This window comes from Cheilinus undulatus, linkage group 17 (assembly GCF_018320785.1).
Source record: "Cheilinus undulatus linkage group 17, ASM1832078v1, whole genome shotgun sequence".
In the NCBI taxonomy this organism is placed as follows: domain Eukaryota; kingdom Metazoa; phylum Chordata; class Actinopteri; order Labriformes; family Labridae; genus Cheilinus; species Cheilinus undulatus.
In genome coordinates, this window is record NC_054881.1 from 31,625,210 (window position 1) to 31,641,147 (window position 15,938).

At 40.1% G+C, this 15,938-nt stretch overlaps 1 long non-coding RNA gene across 3 annotated transcripts in view; it reads left to right on the top strand.

Annotated features, from left to right (window-relative positions):
- Nucleotides 1–15,938, top strand: part of LOC121525028 — a 271,879-nt gene that overhangs the window by 137,358 nt on the left and 118,583 nt on the right. For all 3 annotated transcript variants that reach the window (XR_005993189.1, XR_005993187.1, XR_005993188.1), the window contains exon 3: nucleotides 12,720–12,827. This is a non-coding gene — a long non-coding RNA (uncharacterized LOC121525028). The remainder of the gene's footprint in view (nucleotides 1–12,719; nucleotides 12,828–15,938) is intronic.

The window sequence follows — 15,938 nt, forward strand, 5'->3', positions numbered from 1 at the left end:
TTATCTGAGTCATGTGAGGCCTGCAGGTTTTTAGATCTAGTTCTGGGTTTTTCTGTTTTTCTTGGAGTCATTTTGATAGGCTGACCACTCCTGGTAAGGTTCACCACTGTTCACCAAGTTTTCTCTGTTTGTGTATAATGGCTCTCACTGTGGATTACTGGCGTCCTAGCACCTTAGAAATGGCTTTGGAACTATTTCCAGTCTGATAGATGTTAATGACTTTGTTTCATCATCATCTGTTCTTGAATTTCTTGATCACGGTATGATGTGTTACTTTTTGAGATCTGACTACTTCACTTTGTCTGATTGCTTCTGTTTGAGGGATGTCTTGATTCAACAGAAACCAGGCCTTGATGTGGCTAGTGAAAATGAATTGAGCTCTACAAAAACATCTGATTAATCAGTTAATTCACTGCATTTTGTGTTTACTCAGCTTATCTTTGTCTAGTATCAATTAGTGTTATTTGTTTGATGATCTGAAACATCTGAGTGTGACAGATATTAAAAAAATAATAAGAAGGACGGGGGCCAATACTTTATCACAGCACTGCAAGTAATTTTTAAGTTTGCTGCCTTACCAGCAGCTTAGCTGCCTTGAGAAAACCAAGTTGTTGGTGCACTCATTGTGCAGTTATACTATTTTTTAAACTTGTGTTGTGGAAATAGATTGCTCAAGTTTAAACTGGTGCGATGCAACATTAGATATGTAAGCCTTTTAATGGCAGTTTCCATTAGGTATCAACATCAGGCTAACAAACTGAGATGTACATCCTGATCCTTCTCTTAGAATCTTTACTTTTGTTTGAAATGATTGCCAATTACTTACAGAGAATAATTTTCTTTGAAATGGTTTACCTAATATATAGTCATATGAAGTATTTCAGTTCCTCTAAGCACAGGCCTCAAGCATGGCTGAGATACCAGGAGATACAAGGTGGGCTGGACATAAGGCAGGAGGCTGCAGGACCAGTATTTCTCCTTGGTGTGAAGAGGACCAGGAGGAGCTCTGCCAGAGCCCTACAAAAGGACCCCCTAGTGACTACTGCTGAGCATGTTTCTGACAGAATTGTCAGAAACGGACTCCATGAGAATGGCATAAAGGCCAAGCATCCTCTTGTGGGGCCTGTGCTCACAGCAGCTCTTTGTAGCTCGACTGGAATTCACAAGAGAACACCAGAATTCCCCTCCCTGCTCTCTTCACAGATCACAGGTCACACTGAGCACATGGTGAGAGTCAGGAGAGGTCGCTATGGACATCATGCTGCCTGTAACATCATACTTCATGACTGGTTGGGATGTAGATCAATCATGGTCTGGGGAGCTATTTCCTTGGAGGGATGCACAGACATCCATGTCATAGCTAGAGGTACATTGACCGCTTTTAGGTGCCATGATGAAATCCTCAGAGCTTAGGCCGGCGCAGTGGCCCTTGGGTTTCTCCAGGTGTAGGACAATGCCTGGCTTCATGTAGACAGTGTTTTGGTGAGTTAGTCCTGCAGCAGCTGATACAGGCAGGACAGGCTCAGGGAATAAGCGGTACAGGCAGTAATGTTTAAGAGGAGGGCCAACTCTGGCCCTTGGCCCTTTTGAATTGGCATGCAGGAAATTCATAGGAAAATAAACATGGCCCACATTAGAATATAAAGCCTGTACTTTATTTTATTACTTAGCTTTGGCCAGGGATGCATAAAAGTGGGGTTTATCCAGTATGGTAATATTTATCAATTCATTTTTGTCGATACTGGTACAAATATATAAATGTAGTTCAGACTTCTCACTTCAGTCCTTTAAACACAGTTTGAAGATGAGCAAAGAAATAAACTTCAGCCCATAGAACACACTTTAAAGTTTAAGTAATGAGGATGAACAAAAAACAGACTGTTGTAGGTCTGTTGGTTTTGCTTAAAACTCCAAAACCTGATGGAAAAAAGGATTAAAGCAGAAAATAGCAGCGTGAATAGAGCTCATTTTCTCTGTCTCAAGGTCTGAATTCTTAATCCTATCACTTCAATTGTCTTCAAGTACTCCTGTAAACTTTGTCAGCTTCCTGCAGTTTGCTCTGGTTTTGTGTCTGAATGAGATGAACAATCAGTCTCTTCCCAAAAGTCTTTAACAATGATTGGCTGTTTGCTTATTTGGCATTAACAAAGGATTGTAGTTTAGGCTGTGATTTAGGTAGGTGCACTTACTAAGCTTTTGTTAGAGATGTAACAAACATTTTATACATTGTGCTACAAGTTTTTTGTTCTGTGCACCAGTGATATACTACAGCCCTGACAAGTCTTTAATTCATCTTTCTGTTTGACCCTTTTAGCCTGGTCACATGATGCTTTACAGCAACAGATAGCTAGAGGATCTGTTGATCTCCCTCCATGCCATTAATTTGTTGTTGCTTGTAGATCTGTCTACATCTGATCTCAAAATTAAATGGTATTGTATCATTTTAAAAATGTGGTATCAAAAAAGTATTGTTTCTTTGACAACCTTACCTGGAAGCAAAGTACACTAATTGTGAAGAACACCACATTTTTGAGCTCTGTAACCTTAATAAAACAATGATAGAAAGTGGCCATTTGTCAGACTAGACATGAATGCTTTTGTGTTGTATCACTCCTGTCACACTTTCTCACTGGATGCTTTTAAAATTTCTAACACTGCAGCAATATGCTGGCATTGTTTTATGAGGTGGAAGAAGCAAACAGGCACAGATTGTTGCAGGATCTTATGATAAAATGAACCTTTCTTCCCCACACAGCTTTTCCCTGAAAGACCAGTAATATTTGAAAAGCTATTTCCAACTGTGTGTTGTTGCCTAGGTACAGTATTGACAGTCAATGGATTTTGGGCACAGTGAATCTTTCTCTCTGCCAACTAAAGCATCAGGTGCAGTTGAGCAGTGAACAGGGACAGCAGGTGAAGGAGGGATATTGTAAAGGCTCTAGTCCACCCTAAGCTTTTCCACTCTATCAGCCTTTTTCTGTTAAGAGTGCTACAGACATTAAGAACTGTCAAAAGGCAACAAAAACTGGCTGCAGCTGACACTTGTTATTCTTTTTGATGACAGCTATTCAGCATATCTAAAGGAGCGGGTGCACAGCAGAACGAGGCCTGTGAATGGTTGAGGATTACAGCAAGAAGATTGTAATCCCTTGAAAGATAGTGATCTCAGATGTTGGAACAGTGGTCAGAGTCACAGCATGCTGTGAGTGTTGAGTGTACTGCCACTGGAGGATTCAGCAGAAGATTATTTTGTTGAAGGTTAAAGCTTAAGTCAGAAAAGAGAAGCGTAAAGGTAAGCTCTGTCCTGTGGTTGTAAATTGCAGGATGACTGTTATTCCCTGTTGAGCTTTCTTGCGGTGTTGTGGGCGTAATTCAGTTATGTATAAGTCAAGGAAGGCGCCCACTTGATAACTTAAGCGACTGAACCTTTCAGTCAGCAAACCACATAAATCCTAGGAGTAAATTCCATCGGGCTAACCTCAGTAAAGGGGCTTTTTTTTCAGCTCTTGGGGATAGCTGGAGTGATGAAGTTGCAAAATTGATTTAAAGAAATATAAATCTTGAAGGGGACACGTCTTTTACATGCTAAAAACTGTTTGATGGTGGAAATGGTAGAGGTCTACTAATATAAGGAGCATTGTATAAAGTTGATACCATTCCATCAAAGTCACTGATTAATGGTTTGCATAGTATCTTGAAGAACAATAGTCATTTTTAGAAAATATTATGAAGTGATTTTTGGAAATGCTAAATGCTGTGAATGGTAAGCAATAGTGATGATTTAACAAAGAATAGTGCTGCAAACTTGACGAAATCTATTTTTTACCATCTGATTTCATGGAAATCTTCCTCCAGCAGATGTAAGGACATTGATAAGCACTCAAAGCACTTTGGTGCCGTCTTGAGCAGACAGCATCAATCTTTTAAAAAAGACTGAGTTCTGCAGTGATGTTTTCGCACTTCATTAGTAAAACAAGTGGGGATGCATACGATTAGCCAGCGTAAAGTCCATTTCAGAGTGACAGGAGCTGGTGCAGACAAGCGCGTGTCTGCTCCGGCTCCTGCCTGTGCATGCGGCTTTCACACTAGATGCAAGCCAGCAGCGAGTTGCCTGCATCTCCCTGCAGTCAAAGCCCTGTCATTCCTCATAAGCTTTACCTCAATAAACCTCCCTAAAAGTGACTTTATACAATGTATAGTGGAGGCGTGTTGGGAACTTTTGAAAATCAAATCAGTCTGTATAATCGAGGGGAGTTCCTCCAAAGAAATGCTCAGCCAGAACTGCACTGATACTGTGTTTACCGTGTTCACTAAGCATTTAAGCTTGTGGCCTTCAACAGGGTCATCAGGAGCCACACTTACATATCCTACCGATGTGGACGTGCATATGTGCTTAAATGAGGTAAACACAGCTCTCCATTTATCATTTTCCTGTTTGTTTTGGTCCTTAACCCCGGGCAGTGTGTGGAAGAAATAGGTGAGACCTTGATACTCTGAATTCTCCATGCCTGAGCCACATGCAGACAAACTGAAAAACATGCAGACAAACTGAAAGTCAAGTACTCCATCTATACTGTAATGCTGCCATTCACCACTAGTAGGCCCTGTAGCTGCTCTTAAAGACTGCTGCCTTGCTCCCACAATGAACTCATAGCATTGAAGGAATAAAGTAGGAACAGCGTAATTGAGCACTTTTTGGACCTAGAAAACAGGCATACAGTTGTACAGAGGCTGTGTAAAGTTAGAGTCGCATATACATGAAGCATTGAGTGATAGTATTAAAGGGGACATATGGAAAAATCACTTTTTCAGGCTTTTCTCACAAAAATATGTGCCCCTAGTCCGTCCACCTTTCAGAAAATGTGCGCTAAAACAAACTGTTCTCAGATTTACCCCTCATGACCTCATGTGGGGAGTTAGCACTACCCCCCCCGCCGGTTTGGTTGGCCCTCCCCGCTTGCAAGAAAGTTCCTCCCTCCTCTCTTGATCCTCCTCTCAGCTGGCAGCTCAGAGTAAGATCAGGAGAGCCACATCCATTAAGCAACATTCATTTCCTGAGAGGGGCGGAATAAGGGGCGGAGTCAGACAGTTTATTAACATTTAAAGCTGCAGACAAAGAAACAGCTCGTTCTGAGCAGGGCTGAAATAGAGGGGGTTTTTTTAGACATGCAAAAATCCAACACTGGAGCGGTGTTTTTTGTTTTTTCTTTTTCAGCAGCAGGCATGTTTTGGGGACCTCTGTCCTCTGTGACCTTTAAGCACAAGAATGTGGACATCACCTGCAAAGAGAATTTAAGGCCAGCGGTGCTAACACTTCTGATATTAGCCAGATCCTGTAAACACAATTATAATTTGTGGTAACTGGAAATGTAATTATTCATCTAGGAACATCCCTGTGTGACATTTAAAGTTGATAATCTCATCAAGTTTCGATGTTACTTTCCTCTACTGCTAATGGAAGCTCCCTCACATCTGCTTATATGTGTGACCTCTCTCAACCTCTTTCTTTGCTTTCCTCAGACATTTTTTAAGTTATTATAATAAAAAAATCAATGAAAAACAACATTTTAATACATATCTCTTTACTATTACTTTTATTTATGAGGAAAACTTCTACAGAACACCTCAGAGTGAGCACAACAACGGCACAGCTGGGAGCTGTGAAGAGATGTGCCAGTCTCTAGGAAATAACACTTACATACTGTGATGGACATCCAGTAATCTTCTCACACAATGATGTCTACATGCCCCATCCAGCCCTGGGTAAACAGAAGTTTACACATCTTTTAAAACTCAGGCTTTAATTACCCACGCCAATGAAATCGGCAGGGGGTTATGTAAAGGGTTCAGAGAATGGAAAGTTGGACCTTCACCAAACTTTCAGGGAATATTGGGATAGTGACAGGGAAGAATCAATTAGATTTTGGTGATGATCCGTGCACCCGTTCGTTTTTTCTCGCACTTCCAATTTTGAACACCATAGTAATTAATGGGAGCATGAGTTCCTCAGGGGCGCTGCTTAGGCCTGGGTCTGCCGCCTCAGACAGCCATTCTAGTTGTTCCTGAAACTAAGGATTGCAAGCAGCAACATCAGCACTTTCACTTCCCGTATGTATGAAATTATTTGTTTTTGTAACACGTGTACATTTACTGCCAGCATCTTGCATTCTTTTTTAAAGAACATTTGTGTCTGTATTTACTTCCGTTTACTGCAGACTTTTGCTGATGATTCTTAATTATCCATGATTTCAAAAGTTCTCTATGTGAGTGTTTTCTGAATTCTGTGTTGCGGCTAAAGAGTAAAGAAGACTACAGTTTGAACCCGTCTTCAGTGATCACTGGATGGTTTGGCTGTTGGATGAGTACATGCTTTAGCACATAAACACAAAGAAAGGAAGACTTCCATTTCACAAGATCTTTTGAGAGAAAAATGTGACAAACTGTTGAAATTCATGTTTTGATTTTTTTCCTTTTATAAACAGACTTGTTGACAGAGCTTAACAAAGTAAATAATCTACAATCTTTCACCGTGCCAGCTCAACAATCTTTATTGACTCTCAATTTGAAAGCAGATTTGGTTAGTCTGAGTAATATGACAAGATGGATAAGTGGAAAGCTGTTGTACTCAGAGCAGTGTTGAATGTTGCAGTCCCCCCACAGGAAGCTGCTTTAAAGCAACAGGACTTTTTGGAAGATGAATCCAATGCTGCTGTCAGAGGCAGTTTATCAAACCCAGTTACTGCTGTATTCAACATGCGGTCTAATACTGCGAATGCAGCAGCTCTGTTGGTTTGAAGCTTAAATTTTGCTTTTTCCATTTATAATAGCTATTGGGAGATCAGGCAGATAATCCCTTCATACATACAGTAGATGAAAACACAATGTAGTCAGTCAGCACTAATCCCTGCTGTACACGATGATTTTCAGTTTCATTCATTAAAATCAGATGTAACTCCAAATCTGACGGTTTGTACATGCTGTGTAAATTGTGCTTTAATTTATGGTTTCTTTTCATCTTCTTTATCCCCATTCTATCCAAAGTAAGAATAAAGGAATAAGCAGTGACAAAGAAATTAGCTGAGATTGAGTTTTATTTCAACTTGAGGTAAAAAAAAATCTTATGGATGGAAAAAAAGGAAAAATATGTGTCTTAGGGATCATTTGATTAAGAGGTAAGGTTTATATTAGAGCCCAACCGACAGGGGATTTTTGGGGCTGATACCGATATTGGGGGCTAAAAAATCCAATATATTGGCCGATATCTGATATATTGGTCGATAACCAATATATATCGACCGGTATATGAAATAAGAACATTGATATACACAGGATATATACCGTACATGCACACAAATGTGGACATGTGAATTAACAGTTGCATTTATCTTTGTTTATTTCACAAAGATGCATCTTAGATCACGTTAAATTGCAGTTTAATAGTCTTATATTGTGGCTGTAGACCATATTAGACAGGAAAATGATAAACGGAGAGCCATATTTACATCGTAGTGGCAAATATGCACATAGAATATGTTTACAATGTGTTTCTTGATAACCCTGAGGAAAGCCACAAGTTTAAATGTGCCCGTTAATAAAGTTGTTCTCTAAAGATCTACTGTGAGTGAAACTTTCTGACTCCACACTGGTAGAATATGTAACAGGAAAGATAAACACCGTAGGAATGCTTTTCTGGTTTGTGCTTTTCAAAGTAAAAGCCCTGTTTAGCATTTCTATATAGAAACTCTGCTCACTTGTACAGAATGCTTTTATTTTGAATAGTTCCCGACAAACTTTCACTGTACACTGAATCAAGTCATTTTTAGGGGGGTTTATTGAGGTCAAACTTATGAAGAAAGACAGGGCCCAGAGTAGGGGATGCGGCTGACACGCAGAAAATGTTTTCCAGCTTTAGCAGAGGTTAGTTATACCATCATGGACTGATATTGGACAACTGATGGAAAGACAAATTTTTCATCTGAAATGTAGACTTTTAACGTGGAGTCCATTTAACAGAGCACTGGCGTGTTATTTGTTGGAATGCTTTGTTGTTGTTGGTGGAGGATGGTATTTGGCTGTTGTAAGCTGCTAAGTTATGGTAGCAGCCAATGTACTAACAGGCTAATGGTGCTGATGTGAAGCTAACTGTTGTTTATGAGTTTAACATGGGCGTATATTGTGTGACTGACTGCGTTTGTGAGGAAAAGCTTGCAGCTTTCATTTTGATACTTTAAACCTTTTACACAAAGAAAAATGAGAGGAAGTCTTTGTGCAGTCACTTGCATGGTCTCATCATATGTACCTGTCTACCAGTCTGTAATAACAGGGTAATAATTACTCAGGTTTACTGTCAGCATGGTTTCTACTGTCTCCATTTCGGGTCAGGTTTGGAAATAAAAACGTGTCGTCAGTCCCGTTTAGCCCAGACTTGTATGTATCAGTGTATCACAGGATTTCATATTTATGTGTTTTACTGTTGTTAATGCAGCAAAATAATGTTAAAGCAAATGTCCGGTAGTTGTTCTAAATGGTCAGAATTCTTGAAGACTGCCGGTCATTTTGACCGGGAACAAAAAAGTCTAGCGGAAACTCTGAGTCCAACTAAATCCTGCCCATAGCTTCAGCCTCGTTCTCCTCAAATTAAGCTGATTGGTCCGAACAGTGTTCTGTTCGGCATAAACATTATGGATTGGAACTTTCAAGGTGGATTTGGCTGATGATGGACATGGAGTCTGGCAAATTCATCTGTTTTGCAAGGTTAATCGTTTAGTTACAGCCATGAAGACGGGGCCATGTAGGGAGTACATATTTATAATAAAAGCCTTTAGAATATATCCTTACACACCAGCAGCACCACTGGTGGTGTTTGAAGATGCTTTAAACATGAAAATTGAAATCTGCCAAGGATTAAGGACAATTTCGTGAACAATGTACACAGACATACATACTGTATATACCAGGGCATTAATACTCATACACTGCATGCCATATGGTCTGGTACCATGCTGGGTCTTCTCCAATGCCAAACAGCTGAGCGTGGGCAGCTGGTTATAATGGGATATATGGCAATGTGAGTTTAAGAATACAATAATTCTTCTTTCTGTGTATAGGTCAGTGATGAGAGATTGATTTTTGATTCACACTGATTCTCGTTTCACGACACATTCCCCATTTCTTTACGAGAGGTGATAATTTCAGCACCTATTCCATTCTGCTGTGCATAATGGGGCTGAAAATATTATTTGACATTAAAAAGCTTATGTAAGCTTAATGTACTCAGAATAGTGTTTTTTGAGTATATTTGTAGTATGTTTTTAAACAACTAATTACAGTAATAAAGAAAATAGAAAGTTGTGCTTAAATTGTTGAATATTTTAACAGGAATAAAATGTGTGGGCTTAAGCAGGAAAACGCATTTATCAGGAACTCATCAGTGGAAGAAAACAATTATAAATCTAAAGCCTTCACTGACTATGCTGTAGGAGAGCAGGTGTTATGTTTCAACAAGTGACAGTGTTAATTGGTGACTTTTCAGCCGAAATTGTCAGCGCTTGTTGTAGTTACGTCTCGGATATGCTTGGCAGACATGAATTTATTTAACAACCAAACAAAAGGACTCTCTAAGTTTTCAACATCCGTTATTAACCCAGAAGCATTATATCGCCAGATAACACGGTCACTTCTTTACAACAACACCAGTTATTGACGTGGAACAGATGATAGATCTTTTTATTTTTATTGTACGTACCAGTCTGCAGTTGTTAGCTGATATTCACTCTGGGTGAATGTGCGAACTCCGGCATATGAACTGTTCCTGAAGTAGGCGACATGTCTTTAGTTTAGCTAAGTGAGCATCTATGCCAGGTTAGGCTTCCTCATACATGGGATCATAGAATCCACAGTGATTCTTAAAGCTTTTCTGTAGGGAAAAGTGTGTCAGACACAGCATTGCAAACATATACATAACACATAATGAGCTATAGACCTGCAGCATCAGTGTCAGTGAATGTATGCGATTCTGACATGAATCGTTTCCCCTCTGGCACCTTTATGCTCAACCACTTGGCCATCCATACCATGTCTGAGTACACATAAGCACCACAGACTAGTTTGTTGGACCATCATGGGGGCTTCATACCTAGCTGAGGCAGGGTATACTTTCTTGGCCCTTACGATGGAAAAAGTGGGCCTGGGCACAGAATGATTGCTTGTGCATGGGTAAGCATGGGTGCACAGCATTAACTTGACTTTTATGTTATGAACATTCATCTCAACAATGGTGGAGCTTTACAGAGCTGAATCTGACTGAGACAACCAGAAATAACATGAAGTAACTGTTAAACTAAAGTGGGCAGAGTTGATGCTGTGTTGTCTGGGTATTTCTCCATTGTAACGACTGTGAAACTGCATATCTTGCTAACTGCGTGTATCATATTACAAAGTGATATGTTTGTTTCTCGGGCCTAGCATGGAGCAGTGAGTGAGCCTTCCATGTTTGTTTTCTTTTGGAGTTGGGAAAGTCACTCCCATGATTTTCTACTAACCTCCAGTCTCATATTTTGTTCTTGTTTTGAGTTTTGTTCAAACATATTTAAAAGCAGCTCATATAAACTTAGCACAAAAAATAAGGAAGTTTGTGTTTGGTAAATCATGTCTTTGTTGTAACAGTGCTTCTTGGCAATAAATCCAATACTGTTGGTAAGCCTGTTTATTTCCCTTTAAAATGGTGCCACATTTGTAAGGAACATGCATTTGTGGGATGAGCAGCAGAGCTGGGTATGTGGGTTGTGCCCATGAAAAATTTGCCAAATGTTCTCTGCCAATGCCAAACAGCTTATTTTGCTGTTGCTATTGACTCTTGTTTTGAGCTTCTGGTACCCCCAGGTGCTGCCAATCAGATGCCTGATTGGCAGCACCTGTGAGTATGGGCCCTGCTACAGTGGTCAGTAGGTATCTGCTCCAAGAATTGGCATGCCACGTTTGACTGATCTGGATAGGGCTCGTGCGATAGGGCAACTTCAAGCTGTTTTTCCTAAAACCAAGTTGTAGCATTGTTTGGAGCGAGCCCTAGAACCATCTCCAAACTGAAGGCCAGGTTCCATATAATGGCGGATATCAGAGACAGGCAGCAAATGGGCGTCCCAAGAAGACCGTTCCTCACCCTGTTGGCACTTAGGTACCGTAGGCTGTCGTCTACATATTTGCAGTCAAGGTTTGCAGGACGATATGGCCGACAGCTCTCTGCCCAGACAATCGGGAACACGCAGCCAATCTCTGGTCTCATAGGGCTGCCAGGAGGCCTGCCATGACTGCCCTACACCGTCAGGCCCGTTTGCGGACTTGTCATCATAGGAGGCAATCTCAATGCAGAGAGATATTGGGATGAGATTCTGAAACCAGTGGCAATCCCATATCTCCACAGTCTGGGACCAAACTCTATCCTCCAAGATGACAACGCTCACCCCCACAGAGTGGGGTTTATCAGAGACTACCTCCAGAATTTGGGAGTGGAGAGGATGGAATGGCCTGCCAGCAGTCCTGCCCTTAACCCCATTGAACACTTGTGGGATCAGCCTGGGTGTGCTGTTCGTGCCAGAGTGACCAACACAACCACGTTGGCTGACTGGAGACAAATGCTGGTTGAAGAATGGGATGCCATCCCACAGTAGTGTGTGACTAGGCTAGTGACCAGCATGAGGAGGAGGTGCCAGGATATTGTGGCTGTGTATGGTTCTTCCACGATACCGAGGCTTCTGTTTGTTAAATGAATAAATTGTTAAATTGTCAATATGTCTTGTTTCTTTAAACTTGATCATCCAATCCACCAAACACCAAGCAAGAGTTAATGGCAGAATAAGCTGTTTGGCATTGGCAGAGAAAATTTGGCACATTTTTCATGGGTGCAACCCAGATACTCAGCTCTGCTGCTCATCCCACAAGTGCATGTTCCTTACAAATGTGACACCATTTTAAAGGGAAATAAACAGGCTTTCCAACAGTATGAGATTTATTGCCAAGAAGCACTGTTACAACAAAGACATAATCTACCAAACACAAATTTCCTTACTTTTTGTGCTAAGTTTATATGCCTGTTTGAGTTACAGCTAAGGTAAGTGTATATGAGTAAAAATGAAGAGAGTGAAATCATTTGTTTTTCCTTGTGTAGCTCTGACTGCAAATGAGTAAAGAATACCTCATAGTATATTTTAGTTGTGATTATTTTTAAAGCCACTTGACTTGCCTCCCACTTGACGTGATCTTTTTTCAGTATCTGCTTTAACTAATCTTATTTTTTCTGAAATATCTCTGAGGTTGTCTTGGTTTGTTGTCAGCCTGATTTTCTAGGGGCAGATGTTTCAAGGGATAAGAGACCCAGAGGCACAAGCTTAAGCCGTTATCCACAAAGCATGACATTTTTGTATTTGCTGCAGACATAGTGCCAACAGCAGAGAGTAGCTCCTGAGTGGAGACTGTGGTTATTTTTTCTTCTTTATATGATAAAAACAGCGATACAACGAGCAGATACAGACATTTGTGGCAGAGGCCTTTATCCTCTGTGTGGAAACTGACTTATTCAAACCCATTTATTTAACTTGAGACAAAAGGAGACATTAAACTGTCTGACCAGAGTTTGATCCCTGCTTTTCCAAAGGGAGTGATGAAACAAAGCTGACGGTTGACTTTTAGCTGCTCTTCTGATGGTCTATGTACTTGTTCTACAGGATGCAAACAGATCCAAACAGACATGTGAAGGGCTGAATAAACCCCTGACAATGCTCCTGACTCCTTGAGGAAACAACGCTTTGAAAGACTGACCGTGAGCGGTTTGTGTAAGTTCTCATTCCACTATAAACTTCTTTTAACTATGCTCTTGGCACAGCTATGGAAGCAGAGCTTTATCTGTAGAACTATCATTGTGTTAGCCCAAACTAAATAATGGATGATTGACATGAAATCCACAAACAATAAGATGACAAGAAGTTAAAGTGGCAGTTCCTCAGCACCAGCAGGAGTTAAAAATTCATCTTTTTATTGAAGATTGGAGTAAAAATTGGTTTTTATCATGTTCCCTGAATATTGAATGCCCTTTTACTTCTCCTGCTTCCATGGAGATCTTAATCCAACAAATTGCTTCGACATTTTTTACACATTATCATAAGGTGCTATTTTTTTGATCGATCTTTTGATTTGGCGCTAGCACCATCATTAGATCAACATTGAAACATTTCTATTAGTTGTGTTTATGAACTAAAACCCCGGACACAAATACCATTCCCATGATCAACTGTACCTATCAAGCTAAATTAAGGCAAAGAGGAAGCATTAGATCTTTTGAAAGTGACACAATGCAATGATGCTGTGAATACTGTATGTTAGTATGCCAAAGTTAAGATTTAGTTCAAAGCTGAATGTATGATGTACAGAAATGTACAATGCTGTACAGTCTACCGGTATGATTATCCTAATATACTGTACTGCTCCTTGCAGTTAACAGACTACAAGCCAAGTTAAAGCCAACTGAATCAGACTCCAAACCATACTTTAGGGCTTTCCACTCTGACTATTTTTTGGTGTACCAAAGTTTTATCTAAGGACTGGCACAGTCTACAAAAATTCAGCCAGATTTTGGCCTGACAGCACACTGTCGAACCTTGGGCTTGATTATGCATGTTGGGAACAACAAATGGTCTTGTAATGTGACAAAATCAACATGTCCAAGACACCCTAAGATCAGGACTCAACAAGACTAATGTGAGGATTTTTCTTGCATCATCGCCTGTGACACCTGACCTGACCTCAACAATGGGAAACCTAGGAAAGCATTTGCTCCTTATCTTTCTGTCATTTAACAGAGTGCCATTGTGCAAGTCCCTACTTTTCTTTCTCCAAGGATTTATGTCTATACAGAGTGATTTTCTTTGACATTTTATCGCAATCATACCTCATGTTCTATTTGAAGGAGAGCCTGTCCATTTGTCCTCCTCTTGGTACATCATATTTATCCATAATCCAATCCATAATTGTTTCTTGTTTGTTGTTTTCTTTTATATGAGTAAAGACACTGACATCACAGAGAGCTCTTATGTTGTAGCTATGATTAACATTCTTTGACTCCCCCGACGACCTGTGAACTCAACAAACAATCACGAAGACACTGCTGGAGTAATGCAAAGTAGAGGCCGGTCCTGAGCAGCCAGGGATAAGGTCACAGGGGAACTCAGAGGTCACACAGGGAAAGTATTTTTTTCTTTTATCATGGGTGATTATATTTGGAAGTAAGAAACGTTTGTGTTTTCTTTTAAGGATGGGTGGTGTCATATAGGGCTGAAACAATTCCTAGAGTAATTTGAGTGACTTGACTAAGAAAATTCCTCAAGGCTTTACTTAAAGCAGTTATGTATTCATATATACTCATGGTGTAAGCTTGGACATAGCACTGTGTTGCATGGCATGTTGTGATTTGCACAGATGGTTATCAGTGTCTCAAAATGCACTTGTTTTCACTGTTTTTATAATGTAACATGCAGTAAAGACAATATGCTGCGCTGCGTGAAAATGATGAGGGGAGAGAAAGAAGACAATGCAGTGATGCTGACAGGCACTTAGCCCTCATCTTTTACGCATCCACAGACAGTGGCATGACAGCAAATATGGAGCTGTGCCAACATTGTAGCCATGGAGTGTTGTAATAAATGGTTTAATAAAGAAAAACAGTTTTCTTCATAGAGTAAAGAGGCTGCAGATCTCTGAGTTTACACAAATACATGCACAACTCGTTTGTATGAGAGAGTGGTCAGTTTGTTTCTGCAGACTCCAGGGGATTTTATAAACTTCACTGATTAACCTGACAGCTTTACAGAGAAAGACAGGCTTCATGATCTGAGTTCTGTTTTAGTGATTTCTGTCTCTCTCTCTCTTTTCTGCGTGCACATGCCTTCAATATAATTCTGATTTATTTATAACTCAACAACCTCACATCTTTGTTACAGCATATTTTTCAAAAGCCTTTAGCATTCTGAAGAACTTAATAAAACTACATTTTGATAGATACATGCCAGTCAAATAGAAACATATTGTTGCCACAAACAGTGACTGGGACAGAGAGAGCAAATCGGTCAGAGTTCATCATCATACAGTCAGGATTCAACAGATCACGGAAGCAGCTCAATCCCTTCAAATGTGTTCTCCAGAACTGCCTGAGTTACATAGTGCTGCAAGCAGGCATCCGGGGTCCTCTGTGGAAATGACATGGACACCATCCTCCTACCTGTTAAAATTAATTGTATGATTAGACTGACCCTGAAACTACTATTTTAAGGTCAAAAGGTTAAAGATTGATGGCATTACACAGTGTCAAAATGTTAAAAATAAGAATTGTTTTTAGCCCACTTACTCAATCCATCAATAATAGCCTAAAAAATTTGCAGTGATGATTAAAAAAGAATTCCAAACATTTGCATTTTTTTCTGATCATTTTTATTAACAGTTCAAACCTGCAGTAATTCTTTGCATCAGTTGACTCAACCAGTATCATATTTTCTAAATTTACATGAACACAGTAGGGGAGATTTGACTGAACTGAGTGTTTTAGAGAATATTGAACAAGCAGTCAGGCAAGAGGCACGGAATAGAATTCTTGCTGAGACAAAGCAATATCTCAGTGTCAATGATAGTGCAAGTGACAATGAAATATTTAATACCAGTTAATGTTGAATCCAGTCCTGCGAGGGGTGGAAGTTGATGAGACTTCAAATGGAGCTCTCACAAGATGCTTTTGTGCTCAGGAAAATTCCCAGCGCGGGGTAGAAGTCGTGGATGAAAGGATTGAAACACAAACACTGCATGTTTCCAAGGATTGCTCAGTATATGAGAAAACAGCTCTTATCTCAGATGCCACTGTTAGATGCTGTCAAGGCTGAAAAACTGGCACAGGGAGATGT